Consider the following 10,714-nt stretch of genomic DNA (forward strand, 5'->3'; position numbering starts at 1 on the left):
TGCGAGCTTGAAAAAGAGAGAAGAAACCTTGATTAATGGAGCAGCCATGTGTGTTTTTGACATAGCTGTTCTTTTAAATCGGTCGCCGACCGTTCTTGTACGGTGCAGGTTATTATTTTATGTAACAGGCTGCAGAGCCGCTTCGCCCCCCTTCTCTTCTGATAGCCTATGTGCTATTCTACCCCTTGGGGGGCAAAGCAACACCCGGCAGCGCTGGCTGTCAGGAGGTATGCGTTGGCTGCCAATAAACAAATCAAGCAATGTTTCCCGAGTAAAACACTTTCTGTTTTGGTTGACAAAGGTTTTACTACAAAGCTTTTGTTTTGATTGCTTTACTATTCGATTGCAACACTGATGCAACATTTTTATCGTTGAGGATAAATAATAAAAAAAAGGTAGGATTTTTACCTTTTTGAATTTTCAGAGTTGGGGATTTTTGTTGTATGAGAGTTAATGCTTAAACAGACCAGGAAATATGTAGAGTTAGTTATTGCTGCAGAAATGTGGAGGAAAGGCCATGTCAATCACCTAGGTTATATTACATACTTTTCCACGTTGAGGCCTTGTTCATGTTTTTTGTGGATTTCAGTGGTTTTCATTTGGACAGTGCGTTGCTGAGCGGCCACGGTTTTAATAGACCAGCTTCCTTTTAATATTCTTTTAAAAAAAGAAAAGTAGATAGTATTGTGGCTTTAATTCTTAAAAAAAGAAAGAGAAATAATTCTAAAGGCTAGTTAGCTGTTCCTGCAGGTTGTCATTCACCCCCTGTGTGGAAGGGGGCAGCACTGTGCAGCCACAATTAGTATTATGCTTCAGATCATACGGAACCGCACCGGGCCAATTCCCTTTGGGTTATATGCAGATTTTGCCATCGTTAAATTACCTATAGCATGTGTGCTTTTTTTTTTTAATCCAGCTAAATTTAGGGAAGGGAAGTTTAACAGCCGATATGGGCATAATTTAATTTTTTTTTTTTTTGCACTGAAGTCCTTTTCCTGCTAGAAAGTCCATTATTCTATGGTAGCCCGAGCCAAGGGGAAGAATAATATAATGGGGAGGAACTAATCTCTCGCGTTCTGAGAATGGCCACTCCAATGGAATATACAGAGGATGGGTTTCTAATGAGTATGTGTATATCGGCTCCATTACTGCAGTTTATTAAGCCTGCCGAGCTATAAAGTGTAGGATATGGGAAAGGGCTTGGTCTTAATTAAGCAATTTGTTAAACATGTGTCCATTTTAAAATGCTGCTGTATGCAGAGTGTGTGGAAACTGCTAACCTGGTATTACGGTGGCTTTCCAGAAACTGCTTTGAAAGCATTATGTGTGTGCTTATTCATCTCCCATAAGCAGTGCTATATTTATTATAATTATCTGTTAAGGTAGAAAGTGCTCCCTTGATCCACAAGATGCACTTAATATTTGTTCATTTTTCTGCTGTATTATAGATAAAATTGGCTGATATCCCTGTTTTTTTTTTGTTTGTTTTTTTATCCAAATAAGAAATAAAAGCTGTGATTTAAAACAAAAAAGCTACCCCCCTTAAAGGGCCAGTCCAGTTCCATACAGCCCCACCCATAAAGAATGCATATTAAGTTGGTTTGTAAGTACTTTAACATGCAGTTTTAACCCGTAAGGTGAAAAAAATATTGCTTACCTTTCGGAGAAGCTGCAGCTCCAATGTTCTGTTTTAACGACCACATTTGACTGCATGAAGCAGCCAATCAGTGACCGTAACATGCATGGAGGTCTCGATAGACCACACACACTGGCAGACAGGCGGTATGTTCACCCAAACACATCTCTGGCAAGCTTAGGAGCCGAACGGTGAGAGAAAGAGACAAAAGCACACAGGGGATTCAAGAAAATGTCACCTGTCATATGCATTCTTTGGCATATGATGGATATGATGTATTAAGTGCACCTGTCCATTTCCTGTAATTGGATGTTGCTGTTTATTAAGCTTATACATTGTTGGTTAGTGAGTGAAACAACCAAACTGCACGAATTTGGAACCTTCCTTGTGAACCCTCCCCAGAGAGCTCCCATAAGAGCCATCGCAGGATTTTCATGATGGCTCTCCTTCGGTTATTGACGCTTTATAGACGGAAGGTGAATTGAGGACAGGGAAGTTGTTAGTTATACAGGTGTTTCCTATCTAAGATCTCTAATACAAACATTTTTAAAACAATTACTCTGATCAAAGAATAATCTTTACAGGCTATTGTTACTTGTAATAAACTGATTCAGTGTTTTTTTTTTTCCTTTCATGGGGTGCTTTCTAGAAAAATTAACACAAATGGCCATAAGTGAATAAACCATGTCTTCCACCATCCTGCTGAAAGCTAGACAGTGAAAGAAAAAAATATATATATTTTAACATATTTTAGTTAATTTTGCTTGTATTTTTGTTTAAAATCATTATTTGGAGGGGGGTGGAATCATAGTGCCCAGTCGGGAACCTGATGAAATAAAAATAGCGTGTAATTTCCAAATGAAGCAACCATCTAGTTAATGTTAGTCTGAAACAGGGCAGTGAAAAGGAGAAGCAAGATTGTAATGCCCACAAGGGTCCAGTCTGACCCACATATACGTGTACTATAGGCCAGTTATTTATTTAGATTAACTATCAATTTTAAAGGGGTTATTTCAGGGGTAAAATAACATACCTAGATGCGCGAGGCATTCATAGTTTTCTAACCGCGGGGCCTTGGCAGCATCTCTTGTTAAAATCCATTGAAATCTTCCACTCGTGTGGAAATTATCGATATGGTGAACAAGCCTTACTTCTGCTGTGTTTTGTGTATATTAAGCAGCTATAGAGCATATTCCATCATCATCCGAGCTTTCTGCTGTGTGTCCTTGTACCAAGGGTCATTTCTATGACTGCTGGTTAAACAGGTTACTGTAGTTCCTAATGATCCCTAAGTGAAAATCAAATCAAATCGACTGACAGGCCAACCTACGCATATACATGTGATATACCTTCACAAACAAGATTTTGGTGTTGCTAAGCTATACGTAGCATGTAGAAAGATCCAGTTAAAATATTCTGCAGTCTTACTCTTATTAACGCTGGATTTATGATTTAAGCACGGTAATAAGATGTATATAATGACACACTCTATGAAATTTCACTGTACAGTAAAGGTTCTTATTATTTATGCATCAGTCTAAGGGACCTTTGTATATATATGGACATTCGTGATCTGCATGATTTATAACAAAATGTGCACTTTAACGTGGACCATAAATATTACCATAAGCATTACATGATGCTCCATCCTACGAGATGTGCATACTTTCTATCCAATTGGCCATTAAAAACTTTCCATTGTGTGCCATTTAATTTGATTTACAGACATTGGAACAATGGCATTAGAAGTTGCTTGTTTTTTTAACCTTTGTATAACTTATAATAATTAGCCGACTTTCTGGATTTTAATTTAAGAAATATCTTTCAGTTTAAGGCTTTTAACTAGAATGCACAGCATAATAATATTTAACACAACATTGTGTGCACCTTACGTTGTGTAATAATATGTAAGCCTATATGCTTTCCATCACGTAGTATAATAATCCGCCATACGTACTTATGGTTTGTCCGCTACCGTTTTGACTGTTGCAGGGAAACTATAGCCATTAACGCATTTATATTTGAAATTCTATGACTTTTGAGATGGACAAAGGGATTTTTTTCTTATATAAGTAATGATTTGTTTTCTGCTGTAAAGCCAGCAGAGCCGCCTTCTCCCCAGACACTCATTTGAGAGATTGTGATATTTGAAAAAACAATGGAAGCTGACAAAATACAGAAAATAAGATTTTAGCAAAGTTTTCTAAACCAGGGGTGCATAAACTGCAATCCTCGAGTGCTGCAAGCAGGCCAGAAATTCTGTGAATTACTGTATGAAAATAAGTAAATGAATGAATTTTTAATTGGAATGTCCCAAAACCCCTGTTTGCAGCTTTTGGGGACTGGATTTCTGCCCCACTGCTCAGATTTTCCTGTTAAAGTTTGTAATCCAGTATGGGGTTTTTTGTTTGGTATAGTTTGTGATCGATTTACTTATTTATAGCAGAATATTCTATGTTTAAAGCACTGCACTTTTTTGTTCTGGTTTTTATGTGTTTCGAGATCCTTTGTAATTAATTGTTGAATTGTTTTCATAACCATACCGATTTTTTTTTTTTTTTTAATTATTGTTAAATGATTTTCCTTGTTCACAATAAAGTTGTATGAAAGTGACAGGTGTGTGATCCGTTTCTAAGCATACAGTAAGTCGTTAACCCTTTCATGTCAAGGTTTTTATCCGGGGCTGGTACAAGAATGCCCAGACTGGCCATCCAGCAGGCCGCCGGCTGTCGGCGCTCAATACTCGACCTATGGCTTCGGTTGCTACAGTCTGTGCCCAGCTGCTGGCTATGCCTGGCCACGTGCTGGGGTCCCATGAAAATGTAACATGCCGTCTTATCATATCTAGCCGTCACCTGCAATTATTATGTAATTTAGTGGCTGCTGCCCTTAAAAGTACCAGGACCACCTCATCATCCCCAGTCTGGCCCTGAGTACAAGGTGTTTGGGCATCTTTGTAAATTTTTTTTTTTTATTTCATGTTTTTTCTTTCCACACTTCTTAACATTTTACTTTTTAAACTTTTTTGACTGGACATCTCAACAGACTGGTCTCCTGTGTACATCCTAAAGGACACATGCTTAAGATGAAATAAGTCAAAAATATAAAACAATCAAAACCAAATTTCAAATTTTATTCATGATGTAATATTTACATATATATAGTACTTTTTATTAGCCATAGTCAATGATATGCTTAAATTTCCAAGGAAAATATAGAAAAATTAAGATTGTTTTTTTCAAGATAACACGCCATTCTGTTAGCTTACTAAAATTATTTACCACCACACAAAATATTTCAAATTATTAAAATATTTTAGTGTCATTTTAAAAGAAATGAGTCTCTTTATAATCCATTCCTAAAATTATAGACCGTTAAGTACCTTGCTCTAAAAACATTAATAGCTTCCAAAATGAGAGTAATAAATTGCATGCTTAATAATTGTTTCTTAACCTGAGATCATCTTGGAGAGAGTGATCTGGTTTTATAATTAAATTCAAGTATGACTCATCTTACAGGCCTTGAAGAAATGATGTTTGATTTATAACAATATTGAATTTTTTAAGATTGTGGTTTGGATAGCAACACCAAGTATGAGTCACAATATTAACTACTGTAAAGTAATATTTATATTTAAACCCTGTCTCAACAGATCAGTTGATTATCATTTTCAAAAGATGTTTGAAACAAATGGTGAATAAAAATGCATTTTGTTTATATATTTTATTTGGCATTTGTGGAATAACTTTTAATATCATGCCCAATGTGTTAATTTCTAAATAACAGAATTTTTGCCTAGTGTAGTCATTACATTTTGGCAAGTGTGTATAGTAACATATTGTGTGATGTTTTTTCTTCCCCCATTTTTGTTTGGCTTTGATGAAAGATCTATCTGGGAAAAGGGAAAGGATGAGACGAGAAGGAAAATCAATGCAGAATATAGCCGTAGTAACCAAAACACTCACATACCGAAGAAATGGCCAACGTTTATAGAAAGCGATGACTTTCTAAGACCTACCGATAGGGTGGGTTTAAAGGAGATTCTCAGTTATGTATAGGATACGGTACGTGTAGCCAGCCATCGATGTATACATAATTACACATGCAATGAAAGTTTCTTGGTGTACCCTCTAGTCTCTAATAGGTAGCCAATGTATTGGTTCCATTACAGAACAGGTTAGTTGTTGTGTATACCAATGAATCTAAGCACAACCGTTTACTAAAATAACCGTGCAAATTATATAAATAATACAAATCATACATTTCTTTTACATTTTAATAATATTGACAACGGCTGTTGAAAATACATAGTTTGGGAGGTGGGTTCAAGACAAGCAAGTAATGAGTTACAAAGGCACATTGCCACAACGCTGCTTAAAGGCACAGTTTACCCTACAAAGGAAGAATGCATATTAAAGTACTCAGCCTATTTACTAAAAACAAAAAAGCACCCCCGCAGCCAAAGCTTATCTTTTTCTCACCGCTTATTGGAAACTCATTCGACGCATTCGCATGGGGGGTCTCAGAAGCCCCCCGTCCAGTGTTCATTGAGTATATCACTTGCAGGGAGTCGTGTTTAACCAAGGTAATCTCCTACATAGATGAGGGCGCAGAATTTTCCCATGCATTTGCAATGGGAGACACCACCGAAATTTAAAGGGATCGCTCAGCTATCGTATGTATAATGTAGGTGATGGCTGGAGTGTCCTTTTAAGTGAAGAAGAAAAAAAGTTTTTATATTTTATATAGAAAGTAGGTAATATGTAACTGCTCTCTTAGATGTCCACTTCATGTAAAAAAGAGAAACTAATGATGTACCATATAAATCGGATTACACTGTGATTTTAATATATATATAATTTCTTGGCTATATAATTTAGTTATTAAAAGCAGAAAATAAAAAGCTGCCAAATTCCTAAGCACTGCATCATCATCGTCATCCTCCACTGAGTCATCTGGAATGTTTTGTTTCCGTTAACCTGGTAATCACACATCACTATGGTATTATACCATGTTTAGCAAATAACCAATCCTCCCTGTTGTTCTAAACACATGATTTCCCAGAATTTAGCTACTTCAGTAGCCACACTCTTTTAATTTGGCTTAAATCGTCTTGGATCATAAATGTATTATAAACAGATGTCAATTGTATTATCTTTATAAGGAAAACTTCCCGTGTGAAATAGATAGTATTTGAGTTTGCTTTTCTTCTGTAACAGTTGTTCTTTGGGAAAAAATACTGGCCCATGGCAGGTTACACATAACAATGTAACACTTGGTCTATGTACCATGTGTATTGTACAGCTTTATCAAAGGGTTTTATACATAAGCATAAAGAGAGGCCTATTTCAGGCATTATCACCAAGTCTTTGTTTTAATTTTTTTTTTGTTCAAATGTACCAGGCAGTAGTGGAACCTTGTTCAGTAGTGGTCTAAAAAATGGATAATGTTTCCTTCATTTTCTATACGTTATAGTATTTTTAGATAAACTTTAGATTAAGTTTTGTACTTGGTCGCTATCTTGTGATTCCTAGGACTACCTGGTTGGGTGCATGGAGCACCTTTTCTTCTCTGCATTTGGCTCCTTTCAGGAGGAGGCACTAGCCACAGACTAGTGGGTGGAACCGGGGCGGAACCTGGGAGGGGAGCGGGTGTGACCAAATGCTGCTCTCCACGCCGAGGCTGAAGAAACATGCATGGAGTCCCAGGGAAGCAGAGCTTCAACTGGAGAAAAGTTCACAAGTGCTTTAATCAGCCAAGCTGAAATTTGTCACAGATCCCTACCTGCTCCAGAACATAATTTGGGAACTGTATTCTATGTGGAGCTACACAAGGGAGCCAATCAGAAATCTGTGTTGGATAAAGAGCAGATACCTTCCCTCAGTGGTCAAGCTCCTTGTGGGTGCCCTTTTCTGTGCTTTTTTATGCTAAATTGGTTGATGATATGTTGGAAGTGTGGTCCTCCAACAATAGTTTAAAAGCAACTGTTTGTCCATTAAGGCTGATAGTATTATAAGTTAAGTTTACGTTTTGATATTGCTCCATGGTAACAGTACTGCTGATTTCATAATATACTAGATATTAAAAGATAAGTAAGGTGCAGTCTTAAGACTTTACTAAATTACCTATTAAATGTATGCATTATTGCAATAAAGCACATGGCTCATACGATTAAGTCACTTTTGACTTCATTCCCACATGGTGGAAAACTAGTTTTACCAAAATATTAATGCTTTGAGTAAAATTCAATACCAAACTTTGCTTAATTTGTCATCTGTGAAAAATAAATGTTTTTCAATCAGAGTATACAAAATGTAAGTGCTGGTATGCAGTTGTTTCTTTTGTTTAAATAAGCATATAAGTAGTACTTGCTTATTTTTTTCCGAAATATGTCTTATGTGTTTTACATATATTTAGACAAACATAAATAACTGAAGTTTTACAAAAACAAACTAACAAAAGCCGGATTTCCAGTGGATAAAGCCAATAGCATACACTACATGCATCCGGTCAAGTCCAGCTTCTTAATGCTCTTCCCTGTCTGCTGGACACATGCCACCACACACCATCAGTCTATGTATATGTTGAGGTTGCATCTATCCAGTAGACTGCCACATGGCTTACAAGGCACCAACCCATGTGGCATTTGACTCATGTGCCCCATGGTCAGTCTGGGCCTGTTCAACTCCCATGATGTCCACATTCTGCCCACATTCTGCTAGTGGAGCATAAACATACACATAGATGATCAATCCATGTATTAGTATTATCAAGTTCATTGACGTATCGGACTGGTCGTAGGCTAAGGACATCTGCCAACACAGCCCTCTTTCATATATACGTGTATATATAGGATTTATATCCAGTTGCTGAAAATGCATTTGGGCCTTTCCAAATGTTGAGAGGTCATGAAATATTCAAAGCCTAGTCAGCATTCATGATGTATGCACAGGCTCACATGCCTTATGGTAAGGTTCATTCTGTGAAACCATGACATCAGGAATGTGATTAGAAGGAACGTATTATTTTTGGAAATATAAAGTAGCTCTAAAGACAAATCAAATATTTGAGTTGTTAATATTAAGTTATTAATTGCCTTGCTCTGGTGCAAAATGACAAATGTTTACACATAAATACATTTTTATTCCACGGGTATTACTTTCTAAAGTACTCTTCAAAGAAAGCGGTTGAAAAATAATAGTATTTTCTTTTAAAGAAACGCGTCTAGCCCAGCTTATATATGGTTTTAGCTTTCCAGAAAAAGTAGAATATTTAATTTAGCCACAGTTTGCTTTTGTTTTTGATGTTTACAGCAAATGTAGATCCACAAACCTTTTCACAATAAATGAAAGAAGTATACGTTCAAGGTGTTAACATGAGAGATGCTTTCTAACGCCTATATAACTAAAAAAGTCATATTTTTATATCCCACTGACCAAAAATGATCTCCATATGTGATTCTGACCAATAACATTTAAATATACATATACAAAGACATTTTTGCTTGCCATAATACTTGGTTACCACAGAGACATTAGTATTAATAAGCAAGCTCTCAAATACCTCTCCCCAGTGATGGATTTGGTCCAAAACGATAATCAGAGAACATTGAAAACTACTTGTCAGAATAAATAGATAGACAATGCTTACAATAAAACAAAGTAACCATAAAAAGTTCTATCAGTGGAAACACAATGTACACATTAACAGCATTCTCTGGTACCAATAATTCAAATTAGAAAATCTTTGTGTATAACCATTAGATCAACCCATTTTCCAAACAAGTTTGTCCTTCATAAGCTGCATTATTGATAACCAATCCATCAAAACAAAAAAAGGAGTTACCATTCTTCTTCAGCTGTGGTCTTTGAGCAGCAGCACCATATTTTAGTATGTGTCTATTTCTTTTAATCCAGTTGTATGCATCAGTTAAGCTGTTGTCTTGCGGTGTTCATCAGTATATCAATCCATCAATCTTCCAGTGAGGCATCTGCATTGTATATTCTTCTGATATCTAAGTTCCAGATTGACATTGACTAGGTGCTTTTTCAGCAAACTGCTCCCATTCACTTTTTAATACGTAAATAGTTTTCTTTAGTTCACATATATTTACCGGAATGCATGGTCTTGATCTTCCTTTGCGATTCTTATTCTGTAGAAAAAAAATACCAGTTACAATGTATACCAAAATATGAGCAATGAATACTTAGAGGGGTTGTTATAAATGGAAAGAAATTTGAACTTTAGAAGTGGCTGTCCGGGAGGACAATCTCTCTACCATGATTGTGAATGCAGGAAAGCCCAGGCAGCTTGTGATGGTAGGAGCCTGTTTGCCTTTGGAGTCAAGAAGGAATTATTTGTCTTTTTGGGGCCAATTTTTAGATAATAGCCTAATTAGGATTGGTTTTCTGGAGGTTATGGGTATTGGAATGGTTCAAATAAAGAGTCCACACACCTGGACTTACACTATGTTTGTATCATTGCATATATCATTATAGGTCTGCTTTCTTTCAGTTCTATTGTTTGAATTTTTAGCATATCCATTTTCATATCCCTAATAATCATTTCATTAAAAATTCTATATGATTTCTGTGGCGTCCTATGTCCACAGCAAGCTAAGCATTTGATGGACATTACTATTGTTTGGTGTCTATTTACTAAGCATTAAGGAAAACTAAGAATACCACAGAGATAATAATTTTCACCTTGATCTATTTAGTATTTTGAAGGAGTTGAAGAGTAATTTGTGAAAAACCCACAAGTTCCTTCACTGCCCAAGACCCTGGTGATTGTTGCAACAACACATAGAACAGTTAGTTGCACACTAACCAACGTGCTCCACTCTTGAATGCAGTCCACGTTGGAATCAATGAGGCTGAAATGGAAATATTTTGAGGTTGAGTGTTGTGTGGTGAATTGTGAATTCCCTGATCACTCGTCTGGTGTGAGGTACCTTCCAATGTAACACAGGTTATGCTATGGGATTAGTGAATAGACTTCTCCAAAAGAGCATGGTCTAAACAGTAACAGCCTGATTATTTATAGCTTTCATATATAAAACATACTACATATAGTACA

The sequence above is a fragment of the Spea bombifrons genome, chromosome 5, assembly GCF_027358695.1.
Source record: "Spea bombifrons isolate aSpeBom1 chromosome 5, aSpeBom1.2.pri, whole genome shotgun sequence".
Lineage (NCBI taxonomy): Eukaryota > Metazoa > Chordata > Amphibia > Anura > Pelobatidae > Spea > Spea bombifrons.